This window comes from Portunus trituberculatus, chromosome 42, assembly GCF_017591435.1.
Source record: "Portunus trituberculatus isolate SZX2019 chromosome 42, ASM1759143v1, whole genome shotgun sequence".
Lineage (NCBI taxonomy): Eukaryota > Metazoa > Arthropoda > Malacostraca > Decapoda > Portunidae > Portunus > Portunus trituberculatus.
In genome coordinates, this window is record NC_059296.1 from 11,176,699 (window position 1) to 11,204,599 (window position 27,901).

Genomic DNA, 27,901 nt, shown 5'->3' on the forward strand with positions numbered 1-27,901 from the left:
TGTGTGGCGGCACAGGACATCCAGGAGAGAGCTGCGTATTCAAGGTGGGGCCGCACCTGTGCCTTGTACAGCAGCAGTCTCCCCTTCCTGTCGAGGAAACTGGCGATCCTTCTGAGAGCGGAGATCCTGTGAGAGGCTTTCTTGGCAATGGTTTTGACATGCCTGTCAAACCTCAGCCCTCGATCCACCTCCACTCCAAGTATCTTGACGTCATCTTGGAGTGGGGAGCAGCAGCGCCAAAGACAACTTTCCTGCCATTGCTGCCATGGCGGCTGGGGACCGAGAGACAACCATTGCTTGTGTCTTCTCCGGCGCGAATGTCACTTGCCAGCGAGCACCCCACTCCTTTATCACTCGTAGCTGCTGATTGATGGCCTCAGCAGCCCGCCCACTGTCCTGGCGTGGATAGGTATAGGAGAGGGTGCAGTCATCAGCATAGGCCATGACTCCTGGCAGTAGCTGGAGAAGATCATCCACGTAGATATTCCACAGGAGTGGGCCAAGAATTGAACCCTGTGGCACTGATGCCTCCACAGGCAGGGACTCAGATGTTTGCCCGTTGACAACCACCTTGAGGCTTCTGTCCTGCAGGTAATTTCCCAAGAGTCGTAGCAAGCCACCCTGGATGCCTTTAGCACGAAGCTTTTCTAGTAATCCGTTGTGCCATACTTTATCAAAAGCTCCTGCTATGTCCAAAGCAACCACTATAGTGTCCTTGCCGTCGTCGAGGGCGTCCTGCCAATGCCTGGTGAGAAGCATCATTAGGTCGGAGGTTGACCTTCCAGGTCTGAACCCAAACTGTTGGTCTGAGAGGAGGGCATTGTCCTTGAGATGGCTACACACCACCTCTGCCACGACCCTCTCAAACACTTTACCCACCACTGACAACAGGGATATGGGTCTGTAGTTTTTTGGGTCCGTCCTGGAGCTTTTTGTGTGCAGGAACTACTCGAGCCTCCTTCCACACTGAAGGCCAGACGTTTTCCCGTACACAAGTTGTGAACTTGGGTGAGAGGGGCAGCCAGTTCCTGGGAGCATCGCTTCAGCAGGTGCGGGCTGATGTCATCAGGGCCGGTGGCTTTCTGTGTGTCCAGCCCCGCAATAATCGCTTCACCTGCTGATGCGTCACCTCCACCATGGTGACAGTCTTCTCACATTGCTGGACCAGCTGAGGCGGTGGCTGCTGTGGATTCCCGACCTTCATTTTTCCAGCAAACAAGGAAGCCAGCAACTGTGCCCTCTCCTTACTGCTGGTGGCGACAGTACCGTCCTGCTTGCTGAGGGAGGGATGGATTCTTGGTGGCCAGTTCCTTGTTTGTCCTTAACAAGAGACCACCAAGTTTTGTTTCCTACGCCAGTGCCACACAGTTTCCGGCGCAGGCTTTCCTCCCACTTTTTTAAGGCCCACTTGCTGGTTACCACCATCCTCCTGCATGCAGCCCTGTGCAGGTCCTTGTTGCGCCGAGTCGGGTTCCTCTTGTAGCGGAGCCAGGCAGCATACTTTGCCTCGGCAGCAACACGGCAACGGTAGCCAAACCATGGCTGATCCGTCGATCTGGTGGTGTATTCCCTGTGTGGGACGTGGCGTCTCTGGAGGGCGAGAAGGTGAGAGGTGAGTGCAAGTGCTTCACTCTCTGCTCCTCCCTGTAGCAGAGTGGCCCATGGGGTGTGGGTCAGGTCGCGGCGCAGGGAAGCCCAGTCTGCTTTGTTCCACAGCCAGATGGTGCGGGTGGTGGCCTCGTCCTGAGCCACGCCCACTTCCAGCTGTGTCAGTACAGCGTGATGGTCAGAGCTGCCCACGAGCCCCAGCTGATGACACTGAAGCTTGTCTTCCTGGTAGTCTGAGATGACAGGGTCTAATGTCCCTCCTCGTTCATGTGTGGGGAAGGTGACATGATCTGTCAGACCCTGCACCTCAGGAGATTCTCGTAGGCGTCTCTTTCCAGGTGGTGATTGAGATCCCCCACAATCAGCACGTGGCTGCAGCTGTGTGCCATCATCAGGTTGTCTAAGGTCTCAGTCAGGTACAAGAGTGAGTCAGGCCCTTGTCGCGGGGGGCGATACAGGGCACACAGCAGGAGGGCTGAGCGGTCTGCCAGCATTACTCGGAAGTACATCATCTCCATCATTGGAGGCGTGTCTATGTCGAGTAGCTGGGCCTGCATTCCTTCCTTGAAGCAGACAGCCACTCCACCTCCTGTTCGCTCCTGTCGGTCCCTCCTCACCCAGTGGGTGAAGCCCTGCATCCTGCCATACGTGGGCTCCACCTCACTGTTCTCTCTCTCTCTCTCTCTCTCTCTCTCTCTCTCTCTCTCTCTCTCTCTCTCTCTCTCTCTCTCTCTCTCTCTCTCTCTCTCTCTCTCTCTCTCTCTCTCTCCTATTACTCATAACAACCCTAATTCAAGCCAGCCAATTATACCAATTTCCCGTCCACTTGTTATGCGCGCCTCCTGCCTTCCGCCACTAGTCATTTCAATCAATTTTGCGACTCAGCGGCGTCACCATCTCTCCCTTGATTCACAGTTTGCCAATGGAGGTTGATTGGCTCAGGCATCGTTCTCGCCTTCTGATTTGGCCAACGTCGTCACGAATTATTATTATTAGTATTATCGTTATTTCGTCTCCTACTGGTGGTGGTGGTGGTGGTGGTGGTGGTAGTGATAGTAATCTTCAGTCAGGTTTGGTATGTTTGTGAGTAGGTGGGTATAGGTTGCTTCATTTCTTGCAGAGAATGGTACTTGTGTGTTTATCTGTTTGTTGTGTTTTTTCTCGTGTTTTTATGTTGTAAGGGTGGTGATGGTGGTGGTGTTGATATTGCTTTACTCTATGCATATGTTACTGCTACTATTTTTTTTTTTTTACCTTCTAAGGGTGATGGTGGTGATGGTGGTAGTAATATGATAATGTTAATATTGCTTTAGTCTATGCATATGTTACTGTTACTAATTTTTCATTTGTAGAAAAGGGAAAAGCTGGTCGAGGACAACATAAATCCAAACAAAAGAAGCCCACTTAGTTGCCAGTACTTAGCAATATCTGAGAGTTAACCAAAAAAAAAAAATGATAAATATCTTGAAACATTTCTCTTAAAAGAAGTTGAGTCATAGAAAGTTGGAAATAAAGAAGCAAGTAGGGATTTCCAGAGTTTACCAGAGAAAGTTATGAATGATTGAGATAACTGGTTGATTAACTCTTGCGCTAGAGAGTTGGACAGAGGGAGTTGGATAGAATAGGGGTGAGAGGAAGAACGCCTTGTACATTACCACCACCACCACCACCTAGCCCTACCTGCCTGGTCCCATACAACCTCTCGAGAAGCATTCATCCTCGCCCTGTCACAATCATACTTCCCTTCGATAAGATTTATAAAGTCGAAGATTCGATATTCTGACTCTATCTTTGGACTCACTCTCTTTTACTTCCCCGAGTCGTAAACACCCGTGAGGTCGTCCTGTATTCCCTCACGAGGCCAGGAGGGATGAAATTTACTGTTTTCACACCTGATTTATTTATATTATCTGATTATCTCTCTCTCTCTCTCTCTCTCTCTCTCTCTCTCTCTCTCTCTCTCTCTCTCTCTCTCTCTCTCTCTCTCTCTCTCTCTCTCTCTCTCTCTCTCTCTCTAGGTAAGAGTTATTGTCGATAGACATATCAAGAAGGAAGCGCGTTTTTTTATTGGATTTCTTTTGTTTTTCTTTACCTTCCTAATTGATTTGCTCGAGAAAATGTCTGATGTTATTATTAATGGTGTGTGTGTGTGTGTGTGTGTGTGTGTGTGTGTGTGTGTGTGTGTGTGTGTGTGTGTGTGTGTGTGTGTGTGTGTGTGTGAGAGAGAGCAACAGTAACAGAGAGAGAGAGAGAGAGAGAGAGAGAGAGAGAGATAATAACAGACGGACAAACAGAGAAACAGGCAGACAGAGAAACAAACAGACAGGCAGATAGACAGACATAGAGGAAGGTAAGGTAAGGTAAGGTAAGGTAGGTCTGTTTTCCACACCTCCGAGCTTCAATATTGTCATGTCTGTGCCGCACCAGTCTCAAAGAAGGGAGAGGCTGAGGGAGACAGCTGTTTGTGAAGTCCTCAAAGGCGCCTTACCTCGCCCTCCCCTCCCTCTCACTTGCCTCAGGGATCCCCGAGGCCTTGTTTTCTGTGCAGGAGAACGGATGTAGGTGCCCCGCTTTCCTGCCGACAGTTCCTTACCCATCGCCCGAAGCTGAAGGGCTGTGGTGCCTTGGTGGTTCTCTCAGAGGTTGTTAATAGGATGGGAATGATGTAGGATAGGATAAAAAGGATGGAAAAGACGGATAGGGCAGTGAATAAGTGTTCAATAAGGAATGTAAAAAAGAGTGAAGATGTCAGATAGATAGATTGAGAGAGAGAGAGAGAGAGAGAGAGAGAGAGAGAGAGAGAGAGAGAGAGAGAAACACTGAACATTTATTATTACTCATATAAGTTATACAAATGGGACATTTATATATAAAAATATAACATTTAGCAATAACGTATTGGCTAGCCTGTTTATAAGCAAAGCTTTTTTAAGGCATGTAGAAAATATTACATGAATATTGATATGTACAGAATAGTATACATAATGTATATGTAAAGATGTTAGGATTACATATAAATGATGTTAAAATAATAAAATTAAAAAATTAAATGAAAATAATGTGATAATAATAATAATAATAATAATAATAATAATAATAATAGTAGCACTAATAACAACAGCAATAATAATAATAACACTAGTGATAATGATAGCAGTAATAATAATAATAATAATAATAATAATAATAATAATAATAATAAAAACAATAATAATAATAATAATATTAATAATGATAATAATAATAGTAATAATAATAATAATAATAATAGTAATAATAATAATGATAGTAATAATAATAATAATGATAATAATAATAAAAATAATAATAATAATAATAATATTACAATAGCACTAATTTAGACATTTACATATGTGAAATTATTTAGGTATATGGAATTGGAATTTCATGAAGAATCTAAGAATGTTGAAGGATATGAGATTCTGTCTTCTCTACAGGAGTAGCCATATCAATCATATTAATATAGAATTTTCAATAAGAATTAATTATATGTTTTTAATCTGCTTTTGAATACATTGATGGTTGGTGAGTGTTGGATTTCTGGTGGAAGGGACTTCCAGACAACTGGGCCCAAGGATGATATAAAATGTTGGTATTAAGTTAGGTGGTGAAGAGGAAGAGAAAGGTTGTCACGCTGACTAGTGTTGTAATGATGAGCTGGAAGGAGGTTGTGCAGTTCATTTTTGTTATTGTACATGAAGATGGCAATTGCAAGTTTTTAATAATTTGGTTTGTTGAAAGAGTGGATCAGTATGAGCCAAGTAATGACAATTAGTTAATATTCTTACAATTTGTTGAGCTGTAGCTTTAGAGGGACTAGATAAGTAGAATAGGGTTGCAGTAAGTTAACAAAGGGTAGATGTGGGCACAGAATATGGATTTAAGAACATCATGTGTTGTAAGGTCTTTCATGAGGTGAAGTAAGGCTATGTGTCTTGAAATCTTTAAAGTGAGATTATCAATGTGATGTTTAAAATTTAAGGTGTCATCATAGGTAATGCCAAGGAACTTTATATGATTGGTTTTAGAAATAACTTCATTATTTATGTGTATGGGGTAGGTTGATATTACTTTTAGTTGTGAATAGCATGTAGTGAGTTTTATTGATATTAATGTTTAGTCTGTTGCACAAGCACCACTGGTAAAGTCTATGAAGTTCTAGGTTGGCATTGTGTACTAGTTGTGCTGGAATTGGACCTGTCAGGTATAAAGTAATGTCATCTGCGAATAGAATAGTTTTAGAATGTAGAAAGATTGTAGAAATGTCATTAATGTATATTAGGAATAATATTGGTCCCAGGATGCTACCTTGAGGGACACCAAGACTGATTGAAGTAATGGAAGATAGTTCACCATCAAAGGAGGTTTGTTGGTGTCTATCTGTTAAATAATCTTCAAACCATGAGAGTATTGGTCCACGGATCCCATAATGATTTAATTTGCTCAGCAGAATCTGATGGTTTACATTGTCAAGTACTATGGAAAAATCAATGAATATAGATAGAGAGAGAGAGAGAGAGAGAGAGAGAGAGAGAGAGAGAGAGAGAGAGAGAGAGAGAGAGAGAGAGAGAGAGAGAAATAATGAAAAATATGTTAACTGAAGATTGAAAGTTGAGGTTTATGATGAATGGAAGTGCTTCTCCTTAGATACTTGAATAGAAAAATCAATAAAAATGTCAAAGAAATAGGAAACCGAACCAATTAATAAACAGAGATACAAATATGAACAAATACATACAGCTAAATGAAAGAGGATATACAACAAACAAACCACCTTTAAAAGAAAGAGAAAAGAACAAAATTAATCCTAGACAGAACAGGTTAAGGCAGGTTCCAAACGTGATGGGCCATGACGGGTCACGCAGGTCATTACAGGTCACGTGGAGGATCGTAAGGGTTCAGGCGCGTCGGCAGGTCACGCAGGCCAACGTAGGTCAAACAGGTCACTCCACTTTGGTCGTGTAATGAAAGGGGAATTAGTGTGTGATCACCTTATTCACTGCAACGACACCTTCCCTCTTATTTCCTCCTCCTCCTCCTCCTCCTCCTCTTTGATTCTAGTCCTCTACTACTACTCGTCTCCTTCGTCATCTTTCCTTATACGCTCTCTCTCTCTCTCTCTCTCTCTCTCTCTCTCTCTCTCTCTCTCTCTCTCTCTCTCTCTCTCTCTCTCTCTCTCAGCACACTTTTGAGGATTGCAGTGTGTTTGTGTGTGCGTGCGTGTGTGCGTGCGTGCGTGCGTGTGTGTACCTAATGTAATTACGATTCTTTAGTTTAGAAGCCGCTTTGAATTACCTTTTCCAGTAAACCTATTTCCTTACGTTAACTTGCAATATCGACCAATAAGATCTAACGTTCTAGAAACACGAGACCTGAAAGAGAAAAATTCACACGGTAGAAAAGAGTCACAAACTTTAACAGCCACAGCGTCACCTTATTCTCTCCACAAGCCCTGAGATGTAAAGGAAAGGACACAGTCTTTAGAAGTGCTTACCTTAGGGAAGGCTGGGGAGAAGCTGCTTTTCTAAGGGGGAAGGGAACGGAGACACTGCACGAGGTGAAAGGGAATGTTAATAAAAAGGAAGAGGGATGCAGGAAGCGAAGATCGAGACAGGGAGGCTTGAGTGCTTTGTGAAGGGAAGAAGAGAAGGAATGGAAAGGGAAATGTGCTTAGCCAGAAGGGAAAAGAAGTACTGGTGCTTACTGAGTGTTACAAGTGGGGACGGAGAGAGAGGAAGGATGTTTGTTCAGAGAGAGAGGGAGTGAGAGAGAGAGAGAGAGAGAGAGAGAGAGAGAGAGAGAGAGAGAGAGAGAGAGAGAGAGAGCAGAGAGCAGAGAGAGCAGAGAAAGGCGAGCAGAGGGAAATATGCTCGGTAAAGGGAAAGAGACTGCGAGAAACGTAGGGAGAAAGAAGCTTAGTCAGAAAGAGGAAGGGGAGGTATGGGTGCTTAGTCAGGGAGGCAGAGCTGCTGGCCGGAGGAACGTTAAGTGGTGCCGGAGATGAAATGGAGATCATCCCGACGAAGGGATCCTCTTGATTACAAGGAGCTGAAGCCTCCTGACGAAGGCTTGGACGGAACGGCCCATAATTTCCTTCCTCGTCTTCTTTTCTTGCTGGAGAGAGAGAGAGAGAGAGAGAGAGAGAGAGAGAGAGAGAGAGAGAGAGAGAGGTGCGGGGGAAGGCATAGTTAATGATTTGGATGTACACACACACACACACACACACACACACACACACATACGGGAAACAGACTTACAGACTTATACAGACTTACATGCAGAAAGAAGGGTAAGGTAAAGAAGAAAGGAAAGTCTTATCTTCATTTCCGAAGAAGGAAATGTTTAATTTTTACTTCTCAAAAGCCAGCGAGGAATATCAGAAGAGATCATAAATTACTTCTAATCTTACAACTTTACAATGTTACAAATCTCGTAGAGAAAAATTGCATTTCTAAAGAATATCCCTCTAGTCTTTTCTGTTCCTCCTCCTCCTTCGTCTCCCCTCATTTTCTCTGTCTAGTCTTATTTTCCTTCCCATTTCCATTCTTCCTCCTCTACTTACTGTTCTCCCCTCATTTTCTGTCTACTCTTATTTTCCTTCCCATTTCCATTCTTCCTCTTCTACTTACTCTTCTCCCCTTCATTCCTATTGAATCTCACCCAACCCTCTTACCCCTCTCACTCTTCTTCTCCCCTCTCCCTTCTTTGATCCTCACCTTCCTCCTTCTCATCAGACCTTTTTCTTTTTTTCTTTTTTTCTTTTTTACTCCCCTTCACCTCGCTTCCACTCTCCGGTCCCTGTGCAGCCCCCTGTCACCCCTTTCTGCTGGCGCTCCTCCTCGTCCCTTCAAGGCCGCGCACCCGTGAGTTAATTAAATCGGGGTTCCACAGTGTAATGTCCTGGACCGCGGACTGATGAGGTTAACAAAGCGACGGGCACGGGTCAACGAGGCTTAAGTGATTTGTCTGTGCTTCTCTATTCATTTGTTGTCTTGTGTCTTCCTGGTTAATAGGGGCGTTGTTTCTGTGTCCTCTCCTGGCGCTGAATTCATCGGCATTCAAGAGGAAGATATTTATTATATAGAGTTTGATTAAGGAAGTTTATTTTTGTAAGTTGAAGGGTTATATTCGTTTATTCATTTATTTATCTGTTTATTTAGTTGGTTATTTGCTTTGTTACTTGCTTGCTTAGGTAAATACTCAGCAATCATGTTATTTGTGTCGCGTGAATGAGGCATTTAAAAGATAATTATAGAAATGGATGGATATGCTTTCTACAGGGAGATGGATATGCTTTATACAGGGACTGCCACGTGTAGGACCTTTCACCTTTGCAATTTCCACACACACACACACACACACACACACACACACACACACACACACACACACACACACACACACACACACACACACACACACACACACACACACAGTCCTACCCGAAGATCGGTCTATGAGCTCTGAGCTCGCTCCGTAATGGTGAAGACAGGCTGGGTGACCAGCGGACGACCGAGGTGAATTACACACACACACACACACACACACACACACACACACACACACACACACACACACACACACACACACACACACACACACACACACACACACACACACACACACACTCACACACACACACACACACACACACACACACACACACACACACACACACACACACACACACACACACACACACACACACACACACACACACACACACACACACTCTCTCTCTCTCTCTCTCTCTCTCTCTCTCTCTCTCTCTCTCTCTCTCTCTCTCTCTCTCAGGCCTGGTCTCAGGCCTATCCGAAGATCGGAAATAATGAGCTCTGAGCTCGTTCCGTAGGGTATCGTCTGGCTGTCTCGTCAGAGACTACAGCAGATTAAACAGTGAAACACACACACACATACACACACACACACACACACACACACACACACACACACACACACACACACACACACACACACACACACACACACACACACACACACACACACACCCGGTAGCTCAGTGGTTAGAGCGCTGGCTTCACAAGCCAAAGGACCGGAGTTCGATTCCCCGGCCGGGTGGAGATATTTGGGTGTGTCTCCTTTCACGTGTAGCCCCTGTTCACCTAGCAGTGAGTAGGTACGGGATGTAAATCGAGGAGTTGTGACCTTGTTGTCCCGGTGTGTGGTGTGTGCCTGGTCTCAGGCCTATCCGAAGATCGGAAATAATGAGCTCTGAGCTCATTCCGTAGGGTAACGTCTGGCTGTCTCGTCAGAGACTGCAGCAGATCAAACAGTGAAACACACACCGCGTAGTGTAGTGGTTAGCACGCTCGGCTCACAACCGAGAGGGTTCGGGTTCGAATCCCGGAAAGCGGTGAGACAAATGGGCAAGCCTCTTAATGTGTAGCCCCTGTTCACCTAGCAGTAAAATAGGTACGGGATGTAACTCGAGGGGTTGTGGCCTCGCTTTCCCGGTGTGTGGAATGTGTTGTGGTCTCAGCCTACCCGAAGATCGGTCTATGAGCTCTGAGCTCGCTCTGTAATGGGAAAAGGCTGGCTGGGTGACCAGCAGACAACCGTGATGAAAAAAAAATTACACACACACACACACACACACACACACACACACACACACACACACACACACACACACACACACACACACACACGTGTAGAAACAACATGGCAGTATTTTAAGAGACTAACATGATGGTGATCACACACATCACAGAAATACCGTTAATCTTTCACCACTGCAACTTCCTGCTACACTCCTTGCCTCTCTCCTCACCTTAACGTGGCGCTGTCCTCGTCCTCAAGGTCTCGCGCGCTTGTTGTCGCCCAGTTAATATTCCAGCTGCCTGCCGTGCACGCCCTCCAGCCGCGGCGTCATCACCATCCATTTATGAGCAGCCGACGGAGGGTCTTCTTGCTCTCCACGTCTAAATCGTCCCCTTGTCGCCCTCGGGGGAGCAAAAGTTTCCCGCGTATAACTCAAGTACCAATCTAAAGTTCTGGTGAGAGAGGAGGAGGAGGAGGAGGAGCAGGAGTGAGAGACATAGAAGGAGGCGGGAAGAAGAGGCGGAGACAGAATGTGGGAAACGAACGTAAAGACGATTTTCAGCCTTGACTCCCATGCCAGCCAATCATGGGCCGCCGCAGGATCGTCAAATTTGAGTCTTCATTAAACGATTTCAAATAAAAAGGACTGGAGAGAGAGAGAGAGAGAGAGAGAGAGAGAGAGAGAGACGGTGGGTGATGACAAAATCAATAGATTTCAGTTCCTGGAGCCGATAGTGCTAATTCTGCCAGTTGGAATTATCGTGTTGCCAAAGAAAAATAGGAATATGGACGGAGACTGAGGAGGAACACCCGAGAGGAGAGGGAAAAGTTTTACGGAGAGGAGGAGGAAGTGGAGAAGAGGCATTAGAATCGAGGAAAACCCATAGTCAGTGATGAAGGAAAAAAGCTCATGGTGAGAAGAAGGGAATGTTAGTTTCGTTATCAAATGAAATTAAGTTTTATGGAAGAAAATTTAAATGATATTTAAAGTAAATATCCACATAAGTAAAATAGCCATTTATTATACGTTCAGGAATGTCAGAAACTAGAGTACAGCATAGAATAATTTATTCTACCAGACATCTGCTGAAAAATACGTGAAGGCCTTGCAACAAACCTGAATCCCTCCCCTCCACTCCTTTCTTCCCGCAGGTGGAGCTCTAAAGATGATAAGTGCTGATAGGAGATTTATGTCAAATTCTTAATTAACCACAGCTGGTGTTAATAACAGGATATGCTGCATTAAGTCCCATCACGAGGCGGGCGGCACTGACTATCACATCAACCATCTTCGTACCCCCGAGGCTGGCCACGTCCACGCCGATCCCGAGCTGGGTATAAATGGCCGCATCCCGAGGGTACCATTCCCCACCACAGATCTCTATTGCCCCGTACAGGACACACTGGTTCCCACGCTACCCTGGGACTAGTTTCACTGGGGATCATAAGGGGAATACAACATCCCGGAGCCTTAGGCATTGCTACAATGCCCCGCGGCCATTCCTGAGCTTATCACCACCTTCACCACCCTTCTCTGACAAGAAAAACTTGATCCTCACACACTTGTTATCTTGCGGTGTGCTTCACTCGCCGCTTTGCCATGATCACTACAGGAAATGGTATAAAGGCACTTATCAATCATGGGATAAGCCTGGAAGGGAGTGCGGAAGAGAAGCGATAAGCCTAACACTCTGAGGAAATTAGAAAAGAAAATCAGGTCTGTTGCGAGAAGCAGGAGAGACAAATTTCTTCCCCCAGCGCTACATCGCCGCCAATTAAGCCGCGGCACATGAGTAGACACACTTTAATCAAACATAAACAAGAAAGTCCCAGGAACAAAAGCCGTCCCGAGAGCAGGGATGGAAGAGGCTCTGTTTCCCGGAGCCGAGAGAGGCGGTGGATTGAACCCTAAGATTGTGTATTTTCCGTGGCATTCTCCGGAGCCATTGTCAAGTTTAAATGAATTTGAGTTCCAGAAGGCCCAGAGTTGACGGAGGCATTGGGACGTGCGACGAGAAGCAACACGGGAGCTATTTCAGTCCATCTCTCCAGACGACGACCGCGACCAACTGCATGGCGGGAGTTCTGTCTCTGAAAGGCATATTTCTTCTTTGTTACGGTGAGGATGAATTTTATTTCCTTCCATTGCCACGAGCCGCTACTCTCCGCCGTCTCCTGCTTCGCGTCGCCCCGCCCGCCTCCGCTTCAAGCACCGATATCCTGTACGCTATGTTATCTGAAAGTCGTAATAATACCTAAGTTGCACTCCACACCGAGTTGTTATAAACGTGGAGAGAAAAGGAAAAAAAAAAAGGAATAAGAGTACGAAGAAGGCCATTAAGGACGAAATATCGGCCATCGCTGTCCCGGCCACCACATAATATTCTCATGGTAAAGGAATGAATGAGGCCCCAGTCCTGGATATTACAAAATGGTATAGAGGCGAGGCGTCCCAGCCAAGAGGAAAGGAGGGAAGGGGGGAAAGACCGGGAGCTTCCAGTATTCCTCTTCCTTTTCCTTTTTCTTCATCCTCTCCCACTATTTTTTTTTTCTCCTGTTGATCTTTTATTCATTATTGTTAGACTATTGCGACTTTTTCTCAAACATATGTAAGTAAATGAAAGCAACCTAGTGAAAATTTTTCCTCTTTTCTTAAATTATGTCAAGCAGTACTACTTTCTCCTTTTCCTTCTTCATCTTCATAGCTATCTTCTTCTTTTCGTCTTCTTCTTCTTCTTCTTTTCGTCTTCTTATTTTTATTCTTCTACTTCTGCTTCTTCTTCTTCTTCTTCTTCTTCTTCTTCTTCTTCTGCTTCTGCTTCTTCTTCTTCTGCTTCTGCTTCTGCTTCTGCTTCTTATTATTATTCTTATTCTCTTCTTATTATTCTTATTTCTATTCTTATTCTTATTCTTATTCTGCTTTTGGTTCTGCTTCTACTTCTGCTTCTTCTTATTATTCTTCTTCTGCTTTTGGTTCTGCTTCTGCTTCATCTTCTTATTATTATTATTCGTCTTCGTCTTCGTCTTCTTCTTCTTCTTCTTCTTCTTCTTCTTCTTCTTCTTTTCTTCTACTGCATCATCTTCTTTTCTTCTACTACATCTTCTTCTTTTCTTCTACTACATCTTCTTCTTCTTCTTTTCTTCTACTACATCTTCTTTTCTTCAAATACATCTTCTTCATCTTTATCTTCTTGTCAAGCATACGTATGAAGAACAGTGCGACAAATAAATAGAAATAAAAATACTCTTGTTTTCGTCTTCAACTCTCCAAATATTCGTACTTCAACTCTCAGGCGCCTTTCATCATTTCTGGCAGAGGGACCACAGTGCTTCCTATAGGCACAATATACCGCTTCACTTGCCACTAGAGCGGAATTCCGTATACTATTTATATTTTAACGTAGAGAGAGAGAGAGAGAGAGAGAGAGAGAGAGAGAGAGAGAGAGAGAGAGAGAGAGAGAGAGAGAGAGAGAGAGAGAGAGAGAGAGAGAGAGAGAGAGAGAGAGAGAGAGAGAGAGAGAGAGAGAGAGAGAGAGAGTGTGTGTGTGTGAGAGAGTACGTAGGGATACACACACACACACACACCATCATAACTATTATCCCTCTGATGTCTTACGGCTCCTCTCACCTGCGACCCTTGACTCCCTTCCTTTCTTCCTTTTTTCCCCTTCTCCATCCTTCCTTCTCTCCTTCCTTCCTTCCTTCCTTCCTTCCTTCCTTCACTTCCCTACAGCCATTCTTCCCTCCATCCCTCCCTCCTTCCACGTGTCACTGTAACTCGTGTTTGTACCGCGGGGAAGTGACTTTCAAGGTCACGGCACGAAAGACCATGTCCTCCCCTAAGCTTTCAGACCCATCCTTGGCGGTCCCTTCCATAATTCATATCAAACCTCCCCCGGCACCCGAGTCACCCTTCCTCCCCTATATCAATTTACGATCGCTTAGGACTAATTTATGCGACTATAATTCACGGCGACTAATATGGCCGACTGCATCACACTCTTACGTAAACTGCAGTCCTGTCCCTCCTTGTCCCTCCCTCTTCCTTACCTCTGTACCTCTAGCCATTCGTTCCCTCCCGTCCCCTTCCCTGCATATCCCTCCGGTATCTGCCCCTACATTAGAAGCGCCACTCCCACCGCGGTGTTGCCTTACTAGCTGATTCTTAGTGAGTCCCCCTCCGCCTTACATGGCTATCCAGCGAGCACCTCACATTAGCTACCCGCAACTGATAACAGGGGAACATCTTAACGTCGGTACTTTTTTGTTTTCATTATTAACGGTCTCTCTCTCTCTCTCTCTCTCTCTCTCTCTCTCTCTCTCTCTCTCTCTCTCTCTCTCTCTCTCTCTCTCTCTCTCTCTCTCTCTCTCTCTCTCTCTCTCTCTCTCTCTCTCTCTCTCTCTCTCTCTCTCGATTATCATATTTTGTAAAACGAGATGAGGGACTGGGAGAAAGAGAGAGAGAGAGAGAGAGAGAGAGAGAGAGAGTTTGTGTGTGGGTGTGTGTATTCAGATGATACATTTCAAATTTCTTCCATACTAACGAAAAAGGTGTGTGTGTGTGTGTGTGTGTGTGTGTGTGTGTGTGCACGCATGCGTGGCCTATTATGTGTTCGTTTCTATTTAACTGCTTACCTGCGTTTCTTTCTAAATTGGGAAATGTTTGTTTGTTTCTATATTTGTGTTTTATATTTGTCATGCTGCTTCCTTTTTATTGTTTCGTTTCTTTTTTTTCAAATGGAGAAGGAATATTTCTTTTATTCATATCCTACTTAGCTGTTTGTCGACTTAATGTTTACTTATTGATTTACAACCTTGTGGCGAAGAGTGTTTATATTTACTTGTGTATTTAATATCCATATCTTTCCACTTTTAATTATGTTTATCCTCACGTTCCACTAATACCTGCTGCGTTGCTGGTTTTTGTCCATCCACCTTTTCCTTCTCCTTCAGTATCTTTTCCTTCTTCCTCGAGGTGGTCCTAATACCTGTCCTGCTGCCTTATGTAGAGACCGCCAACCTGTCCCCTTAATGACCTCGACACACACCTTTAGATAGGCGTACAAGGTGAGCTGTGCAGGTGGTAGGCAGATAAGAAGGCAGGCAGGTAAGGGGGAAGTAAAAAAAAATGTAAGGTGACAGGAAAGCAGGTAGGGAGAAAGGGTTATGCAGGTTAGTAGGAAATGAAAGTGAATATAGCAAGAAGGAAGTAGGAAGTAAGCGGATGAATAGCAGATAGATATGAAAATAAAGAAAGTGGAAAGTGAGAATTGAAAGGAATGTAAGTAGATAAAGAGGAGACGGAGGGATAGATGGAGGAAGGAACTAATATATTTAGGGAGGCAAGTGTTTATATAGATAGGGAAAAGAAAGAAAAAAATGTAAAAAAATTAAGAGATAGAGAGATGCAGGTGGAAGGACAATAGGGAAAAGGAAGTTAGAAATCATGTAGAGAGGTAGAAAGAGACACGCTAAAAGAAATAGCAAGGCGAGAAAGTTGGTGGATGGAGAAGGGGGAAGGGAAAGTTGTGAGAGAGAAAGGTAGATGAAAACTGAGTGAAGAGATATTAGAATATAAATAGTAAGTTAATTAAGGATCTTGACAGGTAAAAAAAAAAAAAAGCTATACGTTGTTAGGGGATAAGACAACAATGATTAATAAACAATAGGTAGTCTGTCACATAGATAATGAAGAGATGAATAAGAGTATGGGTAGATAGATAAATTAAGTTATAGTAATAAAAAGTAGGCAGCATTGCACTTTCATGAAATACAGAGGTAAGTTGTCACATAGATAAGGAATAATATAGTAACTGCAGTAATAGAAAAAAACAAGTTAAAGTATAGAATGACAAATAGGAAGACAATAAGCAGGTAAAAAATTATAACAAGTACACGTCATAACCTGGACAGACAATTAGACACTAGACAGGTTAATAAACAAGATGGAAAAAAGGTGAGGCATAGAAGCGGGTGACTAGACCATAATGTAACCGAGTGCACTTTACCTAAGGCTCGCTGTCAGGCAGATAAATAAATGAGCTGCACTGGACAGGTGGAAAATGCGCTTCCATATCAGGTCAGTTGCTGTAAAGTCCGGACTATTAAATATTTAAAGTCACGTTATTATTTCACCGGGAAAGATTAAATACTCAACGCGTTAATACCCTGGGAGGCAGCTGTGTTCATGCAGATTTAAAGCGTCATAAATCGTTTAATTCGTGAGGTGATGCATAATATTCGCTCGATTTACAAAGTTGGTTGGTCATATAAAAACAAAAAAAGATTGATGTGGTTGTTTTTTCTCTCGTGGTTGTTTCTCTTTGTCGTGGTTCTCTCTCTCTCTCTCTCTCTCTCTCTCTCTCTCTCTCTCTCTCTCTCTCTCTCTCTCTCTCTCTCTCTCTCTCTCTCTCTCTCTCTCTCTCTCTCTCCCCTTATTTCCCTTTTTTTTTTTTTTCATTTTCTCTCTTCCCTAACTGACCTATTATCTTTTTCCTTCCATCTTTTCTTATCTTTCTTAATGTCCCTTTTTCCTTTTGTTCTTCACCCTTTACCTTCATTCATCCTTCCCTTTCCCTTAATTTTCCTCTGCTTTATCTGTTACCCTCACTCTTTCTACCACCATTCCCTCCAACTTTCTCTTCGTTTCCCCTCCTTCTTTTATTCCATCCTTTCATTCATCCTTTTCACCTTCTCTCATACTGCTTCCGCTTTCCTCCGCTTCCTCGTGTCCATTCCATCCTCTCCGCCTCCTTCTCTCCCTGTTGCTCTCTCACCGTCTCTCTCTCCCTCCCGTCCATCCCTCTCGCCTCCCTCTCCTTTGCTATCACTCCCAGAGCGCCAGTAAGGCTTTGGGAGATACGGCAGGAAGGGGAGTGGAGGTCATTTTTGTCTCCTGGATCGCCTAAAGAGAAATGATACCGCTGCTGTGACCTGCCAGTCCCTCTCCCTCTTCCTTTCTCTCTTGTTTTTATATCTGATCGAGACTCGGGATATAAAGAGATAGGAAGGCGTTTGTCTAGTAAAGTTTTCATTCACTTTATTTGTATTCAAGTAGATGGTATATTTTTCATATACACAAAGGATTGTTATGAAATATTACCTGATTGACTGGTTGGCTGGCGTACTGGCTGGTTGGGGGTTCGTGTGTGGGTGTGGGTGTGGGTGTGGGTGTGGATGGGTGGATGGGTGGATGGGTGGATGGGTGTGTGTGTGTGTGTGTGTGTGTGTGTGTGTGTGTGTGTGTGTGTGTGTGTGTTATGCAATCATCTGCTTTCATAAGCTTCTTCTAGTATTAGCTCATCTCCATCCTTCTCCTTTCCCTCCTCCTCCTCCTCCTCCTCCTCCTCCTCATCCTCATCCTTATCCTCATTGTCCGCCTATTTCTCCTCATACCTCCCATCTCTTGTTTCTCTATCATATCCTATTTTTTTTTTTTTTTGTCACTGTATTTTAAATATTTCCAACAAACAACTTAGTATGAACCAACAGAACTGCTATTGTTTGTTCTTCCTTCCTGTTACTCTGCGTTCTTCCTCCTCCTCCTCCTTCTCTTCCTGCTACTGCTGCTTCTTTTCCCCAGTATCTCTCTGTAAAGTCAGCATAGCGTACCCTGTCTGCTCATTTCTGCAACTCGCCAGAAGAGTATAAAAAGAAAAAAAAAAGAGAAAGGAAAAAAAGTATCTAAGTTAAGTAAAGAAAAAGCGCCGTCCTTGCTCTGTCAAATTTACTGGAACGTGTTTTCTTGTCTCTCCTTGTCCGATGTGTGTTTAGGCGAATCCAAAGCACCTGAAAGAGAGATAAGGCGCGGGAACACACACACACACACACACACACACACACACACACACACACACACACACACACACACACACACACACACACACACACACACACACACACACACACACACACACACACACACACACACACACACACACACACACACACACACACACACACACCCGGTAACTCAGTGGTTAGAGCGCTGGCTTCACAAGCCAGAGGACCGGGGTTCGATTTCCCGGCCGGGTGGAGATATTTAGGTGTGTCTCCTTTCACGTGTAGCCCCTGTTCACCTAGCAGTGAGTAGGTACGGGATGTAAATCGAGGAGTTGTGACCTTGTTGTCCCGGTGTGTGGTGTGTGCCTGGTCTCAGGCCTATCCGAAGATCGGAAATAATGAGCTCTGAGCTCGTTCCGTAGGGTAACGTCTGGCTGTCTCGTCAGAGACTGCAGCAGATCAAACAGTGAAACACACACACACACACACACACACACACACACACACACACACACACACACACACACACACACACACACACACACACACACACACACACACGAGAGAGAGAGAGAGAGAGAGAGAGAGAGAGAGAGAGAGAGAGAGAGAGAGAGAGAGAGAGAGAGAGAGAGAGAGAGAGAGGAGAAAGCTGGAGTTGATAATTACGAGGTACTTTGTTTCTAATCGCAGTAACACCACGACGTTTAAGCGAACACTTGTTTTGTGCTGGTAACGAGAGATCAGAAGCGTTAACATCCTCATTGTGCTGCAGTGCGCGGTGCTTCCTTCCTCGCCTTATCACCGCACTAAGTTGTTATTGCCCACACGATCTGCGCTTCCACAGGTTACGCTCATGATTTGTTGAAGTTTAATGTTGTTCCTGCAGAGAGTCGCTACTGTGTTCTTGAAGACAAGGATGAGTAGTAGTAGTAGTAGTAGTAGTAGTAGTAGTAAGTAACGATGTAGACTGTAGAGTATGTATTAATTAGATATTCCTTTGTTTTAGTAAATTACATGACATTTCAATTAACTGCTATCATATCTAAGTGTTCTGAATACCGATAGATTATTTAATTAAGGCTGAAAATTGTGTTGAAGAGTTTGGATTTGCTGCATTATAAACTCTTATTTCACTTCATTCAACAGACACAAACGTAGATCTATCATTCAAAACTATTATATCTTTACTCTCTGTTCTGACTACCGTTATTCGGCTAGGTTGCTTGAAAACTGCGTTAGAGCTTGAACAGGCAATAACTCACATTACTCTACATTTCACCTGAACACACAGAAACATCAAGCTCAGTTTTATTTTATCCTATAGAATGTAACTCGTATATACATGGAACGTTTCAAAACAAAATATATAAACTTGCATTTTTCTCCTTCCTTTTTTGCCATGCTTACATCCGACCGAGTCTGAATGAATGCAAGTCGACGGTAATATCCGCCAGACCAGCCAAGAAAATAATGCTTCAGCAGGGAGTAATATTTTGTGGAGGTATTTTTCTGTGAAGTTTGTGGGGTTGTTCAAGGAAGTGGATCGATGTGTCTGAGTCAAGAGGAAAAAAGTGTGTCTATAAAGGGGAAGCGTTGCCATGGTCGTCCAGTGGAGGATGTAAAGGAAAAACTGAGAGTATAGGGAAGGGATGGGGAAAAAAGATATATTGAGGAGAGAAATGTTATAAAATCAATATTGTAACAAGAATATCAACTAAACGTCGCTTAGGTTGTGTTCACTTTGATTGGATTAGATTAAGTTATTCATGAAGGAATAACTTACAGGTTCAGAAGAGAATTTGCATTTTTCCGAGCGGCTTCATCTCCCTCCCATCTCATGTTCAGGCGCCTTAAAACCATGTAAAATATCAGCTGAGGAATAGTGTCGGTTCAGGCGTCGGCCGCTACAAATCTCCCGCGTCAGTAGGACAGCCGCGGGCTCTCCATCGTTGGGTCCTTTGGGAGACGTGTGTCCTGCGGTCTTCGTCAGGGGATACCTCAGCTGTGGCTTGGTGCTGCTCCTCCTCCTCCTGACCCGCCTTCTTTTCCTCCTACGACAAGTGCGAGAAGAAGGAGGAAGAGGTAGATGAGAAGGTCGCAGATTGTTCGGGGATTCCAACTCATTGGTAGGAGTTACAGGATCATAGTATGTAGGATGGAAGGAGTCAGAGAAGTAGAGGCATGAAGTGAAGGAGAAAAAAAGATGATGATGATGATAATGATCTGATGAGACAAAACCCAAAAGAAATCAAAGACGACTAAAGAAAACAAAGAAAAATGATATATTATGGAAAATGGAAAGCGAAATTCATTTAACGTATTAAGACAGGAGGAGGAAAAGGAGGAGGAGTGGGAGGAGGAGGAGGAATAAAAGGAGGAGGAGGAGGAGGAGGAAAAGGAGGAGGAGGAGGAGGAGGAGGAGGAGGAGGAAAAGGAGGAGGAAGAGGAGGAGGAGAAGGAGGAGGAGCAGAAGGAGAAGAAGGAAAAGGAGGAGAAGGAAGAGGGGAAAGAAAAGGAGGAGGAGGAAGAAGAGGAGGAGGAGGAGGAGAGGAGGAGTGTAGGACTGAATATAGCGGAGAATGAGGAGACGATGATAGATTGGAACGTAACAAAAGAGGATGTCAAGGAGAGTAAAGAAGTGTTGAAGGGTTAGTGAAGAAGATAGGGTTATGGAGAGAGAGAGAGAGAGAGAGAGAGAGAGAGAGAGAGAGAGAGAGAGAGGGAGAGAGAGAGATTGAACGTGGAGGGGAAGAATGAAAGACAAGCACAGGAAGGAAAGAAGGAAGGAAGTGGAGAAGAGAAACAGAACGATGGAAAAAAAGCAGATGGGAAAGAAAGAAATAGATGAAAAGAGAAAAGAAACCCGTAGAAAATACAGAGAGAGAGAGAGAGAGAGAGAGAGAGAGAGAGTGAGTTGGAGTTGGAGTGTGTTTCGTTGTGTCGTTTTCTTTTGGTCGTGTTTTGCCTCAGTGTTTTGTTTGCCGTGGTGGTTGGTGGCCGGGCGGACCATCACCGAGGCAAGGGAACTGCTGCAACTTGGATTTATTTGTATTCTATTTTTATAAGAAAGAAAACACGCCAAGTATCTCAAGACCTACTAACACCCGCTTTGAAGTTGATATTTCTCTCTCTCTCTCTCTCTCTCTCTCTCTCTCTCTCTCTCTCTCTCTCTCTCTCTCTCTCTCTCTCTCTCTCTCTCTCTCTCTCTCTCTCTCTCTCTCTCTCTCTCTCTCTCTCTCTCTCTCTCTCTCTCTCTCTCCCAAGCGTTCGTACCAATAACGCTAAATCTCCCAAGAGTTTTCTCATAATTTTCTACTGTTTTTCCCGAGTAATGAACGAGCAAAGCGTGTCAGTCCGAAACCTTTGACAAGCAGCCTTCACAAATACAAGAAATCAATTAAATATAGACACATCAGATGAATTACAAAAGTTTAAACACGTCCATCAAACATCCGAACCATTCAATATACACATACCAATAAAAAGATCGTGATGTACATGGAGCCCTATTCACTTTTCCTCTCTCTCTCTCTCTCTCTCTCTCTCTCTCTCTCTCTCTCTCTCTCTCTCTCTCTCTCTCTCTCTCTCTCTCTCTCTCTCTCTCTCTCTCTCTCTCTCTCTCAAGGTCTTGTCTTCTTTATCCTTACTTTCCCTCTGGTAATGACGTTTCTCCCTCCCTTTTTCTTGCCTTCCTTTTTCCTTCCTTCCTTCCTTCCTTCCTTCCTTCCTTCTTTCATCACTTCCTTCCTTCTCTCGTTTTTCATTTCTTTCCTTCGTCCTACAAGTAAAATTCTTTCCCTTCTCTCTCTCTCGCTCTCTCTCTCTCTCTCTCTCTCTCTCTCTCTCTCGCTCTCTCTCTCTCTCTCTCTCTCTCTCTCTCTCTCTCTCTCTCTCGCTCTCTCTCTCTCTCTCTCTCTCTCTCTCTCTCTCTCTCTCTCTCTCTCTCTCTCTCTGCCAGTTCCGAGTAAAAATGTTTCTCTCACCTTCCGAAAACTTTGTCCATTACACTATTTGTCTGGTGCTCATCAGGGCGAGTAATGTTTTCGGTGACCAGTTTCTTGTGTGGGAGTGTTTGTGGTCACCTACTGAAGCGTCACCTCTTGATGTAAACAAGGGAAAGGGTGCCCGAAAAAGGGGAAAGAGTATTCTGTTCCCTCGTGTGGTCAGTTTAGAGAGACGAGCAGCAAGAGAGAGAGAGAGAAGAGGAGGAGGATAGAGGGATAGAGAAATATAAATTGTAGTAATAATTTGTAGACGAGAGAGAGGGAGAGAGAGAGAGAGGAGAGGGAGAGGGAGAGGGAGAGGGAGAGGGAGAGGGAGACTGGGAAAGGGATAAACAAACACTCCAAGAAAGGGGGAGGGTAGTGCATCTCCAAATCTTCCCTCACTGAAGACTGACATGCCAAATTTTTCGTGCCCAACAAATTGAAATCATGTCGCCACACCGTTTCAGGTTTGCACATTGACAGAATCAGCGGAAAGCATCTTTGGGTACGAGGTTATTTTCGTTTTAAAAATCTCCCAGACCTTCTCCCAAATGCCTTCCTCCCTTCTTCCCTCTCTCCTTTCTCCCTCCCTCCCTTCCCTCTCTTCCTCTCTCCCACCATCCCTCCTTCCGCCCACCCCTTTTCCCTGCCTCGCTCTTTCCTGCCTTTCTCCTCTATCGGAAAGTCTGAGAAATATTCTTGTCACGTAGGTGTCGCCGTTACCTTGTGTGCATTTGCGAACACACACACACACACACACACACACACACACACACACACACTGGCATTGTGACTAGATTGAGGGCAGTAGGAGACTTTGACTCTGTGTACTGAAGAGCAACTGGTAATGGGCTGTGTAAATTATGACCTTAACTGTTGTTTCTTGCATTGATTAGAGAGCAAAGATATACAATGGAATAACGTGATATAAACGATGATAATTACAACGGTGGTGGCAGTACGAGTAGTAGTAGTAATAGTAGTAGCAGTAGCAGTAGTAGAAGTAGTAGTAGTGGTAGTGTTGGTGATGGTGGTGGTTGTTTTATTTCAACCTCATCTTGTGACGTGTTTTTTGGTACTGCCCTGCACAGCGTCACATGACCCAGAGAGCATGAGAGCATCTTCCAGGGTACGGGCGTAGCGGGCTAGCGGGAGGCGGCTCTGCATTCCCCAGTGAAGGAAAACACACTTTATGATCGACTTGTTTTTCATTCGTATTCCATCGCACTCTGGCACATTTTTATCTATTGTTCGTTTTCTATGCAACGAATAAATTATTACCCAGCTTTCACTGTACCCAAAAAAAACTGAAAGAAGGAGAAAAAAAGCGAGTATACTTCAAAATAACGAATGGTAAGGAATTGTAAAACTCCTCCAGGGTGAAACCACGAAAAATACAAATCACTTGAGGAAGCAAAGCGGAGCAGACTGGCCACCCTCGCTCACCCACAAGTCTTTCCTGCGTGGCAAAGATTTTTTCCCCTTCTATCTGGACGCCGTCTTGCTCCTGGACGGTGTAAGCATCATTTACCCGAGCTGGAGGGAAGACCAACCTCTCCGACCCCTTCTCCCTACTCTAAGAGCTCTCTCTCTCTCTCTCTCTCTCTCTCTCTCTCTCTCTCTCTCTCTCTCTCTCTCTCTCTCTCTCTCTCTCTCTCTCTCTCTCTCTCTCTCTCTCTCTCTCTCTCTCTCTCTCTCTCTCTCTCTCTCTCTCTCTCTCTCTCTCTCTCTCTCTCTCTCTCTCTCTCTCTCTCTCTCAAACCCCTGCTGGACACTGTCTCCTGCTGACTCGGCACCTCCCTCCCCGCTGTGACGTTCAGGTCTTATATACTGTCTCTCTCCTCCTCCTCCTCCTCCTCCTCCTCCTCCTCCTCCTCCTCCTCCTCCTCATCTTCCTTCTCCTCTCACCTCCTCATCTTCCTTCTCCTCCTCTTACCATAAACATCAGCTTCCATCAACACTAGCTTTCCTTCGTTATTACACCGCCACCACCACCACCACCACCACCTAAGCTTTCCTCCCGACAGCCTCCAAATAAATATAATCGTAAACAAAGGAGATAAAGGCAGGAAGGATTAAGTCTGTTCATCCCTGTGCCTCCCCTCATCCGCCATTTTGGATATAAAACCGTAAAGATAACAACAGTATTAGTGATAATGATAATTACTTTTCTCTTTCTTGTGGTTTTCTTAGGGTAAATATGTTGGTCGAGTTAGTTGTTATTATAGCTTCCGTGTTGGTGTTGGTGGTGCTAGTAGTAGTAGAAGTACATAGTAGTAGTAGTAGTAGTAGTAGTAGTAGTAGTAGTGGTGGTGGTAGTAGTGGTAGCAGAAGTTATGGTAGTAGTGGTTGTAGTAAAGTAGTAGTAGTAGTAGTAGTGGTTGTAGTAGTAGTAGTAGTTGTTGTTGTTGTTGTTGTTGTTGCTATTGTTGTTGTTGTTGTAGGTAGTAACTAGTAGTAGAAGTGGTATTAAATATAGAACTAGTAGTAGTAGAAGATATAGAAGTAGTAGTGGTAGGAAAAGAAGCAGCACTAGGAGTAGGTAATAGTAGTAATGGTAGTAGTAGTAGTAGTAGAAGTAGTCACACATTATAATAATTCTCTCATCAGTTTATTCTTACGTTTCTTCCTTGTTTTTCATCTCGTGTCACGGAAGCAGCGCGGCTCGTCCTGCTCCCGCGACCGCCTTCCGGGAGTTGTTTTTTACGCTGCTCTGCCTTCCCTTACTCCCACTCAGTCTGCGAGGCACTAAGGGAAAAAAAATTATTTCCTCCCTGGCAAGAGAGTGTCCTTTGGGAAATATCCTTTTGCTTCTTCGTTAGCCAATCTCTCTCTCTCTCTCTCTCTCTCTCTCTCTCTCTCTCTCTCTCTCTCTCTCTCTCTCTCTCTCTCTCTCTCTCTCTCTCTCTCTCTCTCTCTCTCTCTCTCTCTCTCTCTCTCTCTCTCTCTCTCTCTCTCTCTCTCTCTCTCTCTCTCTCTCTCTCTCTCTCTCTCTCTCTCTCTCTCTCTCTCTCTCTCTCTCTCTCTCTCTCTCTCTCTCCTCTCTCTTCTACAGCTTTCCTTCTTCCTCATCTAACGCATTTCCCACATTTCTTATATTTCCTTTTCTCGCATCCTTCCTTCCTTCCTTCCTTCCTTCCTTCCTTCTTCCTTCCATTTTTCCGGGACAAGGTGGAAGAAAAGCCTCACCTGTGAAGGAAAACTAATTGGAGAAAGATAAAGATCCTGTCGCTCCTTCTCCTGTCTTTCATCTTACAATATTTCTCTCTCTCTCTCTCTCTCTCTCTCTCTCTCTCTCTCTCTCTCTCTCTCTCTCTCTCTCTCTCTCTCTCTCTCTCTCTCTCTCTCTCTCTCTCTCTCTCTCTCTCTCTCTCTCTCTCTCTCTCTCTCTCTCTCTCTCTCGCACACGCACACACACGTCTCTTCATTGACTTCGCCTGCAGGGAACACAGTGAAGGAAGCTGCATCGTCAGAGAGTGGCCAAACAGGTTCCCGAGCGTCTTAAGGAGAGCGTGGGCGGTGGGTTTGGGTTGCAGGTGCCGAGGGCGAAGGTGGAGCTGCCGGGGACGTAGGGCTGTGAATGGCCGGCGCGACGGTGGTGGTGGTAGTGGTGGTGGTGATGGTGCTAGTTATAGTAGTGGCGTCTTCAGCTTTGATTCCTGTAAGAATGAAACTATTGTGTGTGTGTGTGTGTGTGTGTGTGTGTGTGTGTGTGTCTGTCTGTCTGTCTGTCTGTGTGTGTGTGTGTGTGTGTGTGTGTGTGTGTGTGTGTGTGTGTGTGTGTGTGTGTGTGTGTGTGTGTGTGTGTGTGTGTGTCTGTGTGTCTGTCTGTCTATCTGTCTGTGTGTGTGTGTGTGTGTGTGTGTGTGTGTGTGTGTGTGTGTGTGTGTATTTATTGGTTATAGGGAGAGAGATTGACGTTGATTATAACAGTAATGATAATAATAGTAATAGTAGTAGTAATAGTAGTAGTAGTAGTAGAAGTAGTGGTGATGTATGTATCTTCTGTTATGTTCTTGTTATTGTAGTTATTAAATTGGGTGTTACTCTTAGTGTTGAGAGAGAGAGAGAGAGAGAGAGAGAGAGAGAGAGAGAGAGAGAGAGAGAGAGAGAGAGAGAGAGAGAGAGAGAGAGAGAGAGAGAGAGAGAGAGAGAGAGAGAGAGAGAGAGAGAGAGAGAGAGAGAGAGAGAGAGAGAGAGAGAGAGAGAGAGAGAGAGAGAGAGAGAGAGAGAGAGAGAGAGAGAGAGAGAGAGAGAGAGAGAGAGAATGTGGGTGGTTTGCCCGTAGAGTAAATGAAACATGGCTGTCTAGTACCGTAGACTTTGTTTTTGGTAATAAGAATTTACTTTGCTCATTACCACGTATTTATGCCGTGTGTGTGTGTGTGTGTGTGTGTGTGTGTGTGTGTGTGTGTGTGTGTGTGTGTGTGTGTGTGTGTGTGTGTGTGTGTGCGTGCGTGTGTGTGCGTGCGTGCGTTTGTCCTTGCATGTGTGTGCGCGTGCGTGAAGGAAAGGAGGCCAGGGACGAATAAAAGCGAAAGAAGGGAGCAAGGATAATGATACTAAAGAGGGAGTAGAAATAATGGCAAGAACCAGAAAGGGAAATGAGAAGGAGGAATGAGAGGAAGAGGAGAATAACAGGAAAAAGGAACAATGAAAACGGGAATAATGACGGTATAAAAGAGGAGAAAATCTAGGTCAGAAACGATAAGGAAAATTAGAAGGAAAAGAAGTGAGAAATGAAATGAGAAAATGGAGACAAGGGGAAATAAGATGAAAAGATAAAAAAAATACAAAAAAGGGTTAAAATGAGGGAGAAATGATGAATACCAGACTAGTGTTCGGCTAACCTAGGGATGATGCTAGAAGTCATGAATTGTAGTTGGTTTGACTTCATGATGGAATGGAAATTGGAGTAAGTTGTTGGTCGTTTAATAACATAACACTTCATATGCATTTCACAGAGTAACACATTATTATTTTTTTTCTTTTACAACGACAGTATTAGCCATAAGAAAAGTAAACATATATATCCGCATTAACGCCTTGAGTATCATGAAGCTTTTCCATTTTCATTCAGCTTCAGAAACTTATGAGGGGATTAGAATAGTGAAGACTGTGGCCATTAATCTTCTGACCTACATAGACCCTTCCTAATGTCAGTAATATTGTCTAATCGTACTCAAATTTCAAGATCAAAATGTGTATTGAAAGGTTTTAACTCGATAAACTGACTACTGATGGCGTGACCGCAATATCTACAAATGCAACAGCTATGGAAAGAGGAAAAAATGTGAACATCACGTAGTTATATAAAAAGTAGAATGATGAAGTTTTCTCTACGTGGTTTACGAATGAGCACACACAGACAAATGTCGCCTGCCGTCAACACACGCTTCCACACGCCCAGTCTGTTTTTCAGGGCACAAAAACCAGGTAGAGAGACAACCTCCCTGTTTTCCTCATCACGCCTGCATAATCTACGTCGCTCTCCTTCCGACGCTCAGCCGATGATGAGCAAAAAGAGAAAGGAATGCCCACTGATACGAGTCCCTGCCATGGCTCAGGTTCACACACGCCACTGGATAAAGTGGATAACCATTTCCTAACAAATCTCTTCCTTTTTATCTTCGTTTTTATACCCCCATCTGATTAATACTACCACCCTAATGCCATATTATATTTTTTACCCATTTACTGGCTACCTCTCTCATTACCTGCTTACCTGCTTATGTGCCTCACCTGGTGCTCAAGATAAACATCACTAATAGACGGACGTACAGCGTTTTTCCCTCCCTTCTTTTTTTGTACTGCATATTTCACCGTTCATTATGCAAGTCCGGCCTTTATTTAGTCATCCCAGAAATGTGTTGATTTGACTAGAGACGGGGATAGGAACTGAGCGAGGCGAGGCGGGATGGGGCACGGCAGGGCTGGGTGGG

General features: G+C 44.4%; 1 protein-coding gene across 3 annotated transcripts in view; it reads left to right on the forward strand.

Annotated features, from left to right (window-relative positions):
* Window positions 1–27,901, forward strand: part of LOC123517520 — a 328,170-nt gene that overhangs the window by 256,476 nt on the left and 43,793 nt on the right. The gene's annotated exons all lie outside the window — the stretch shown is intronic.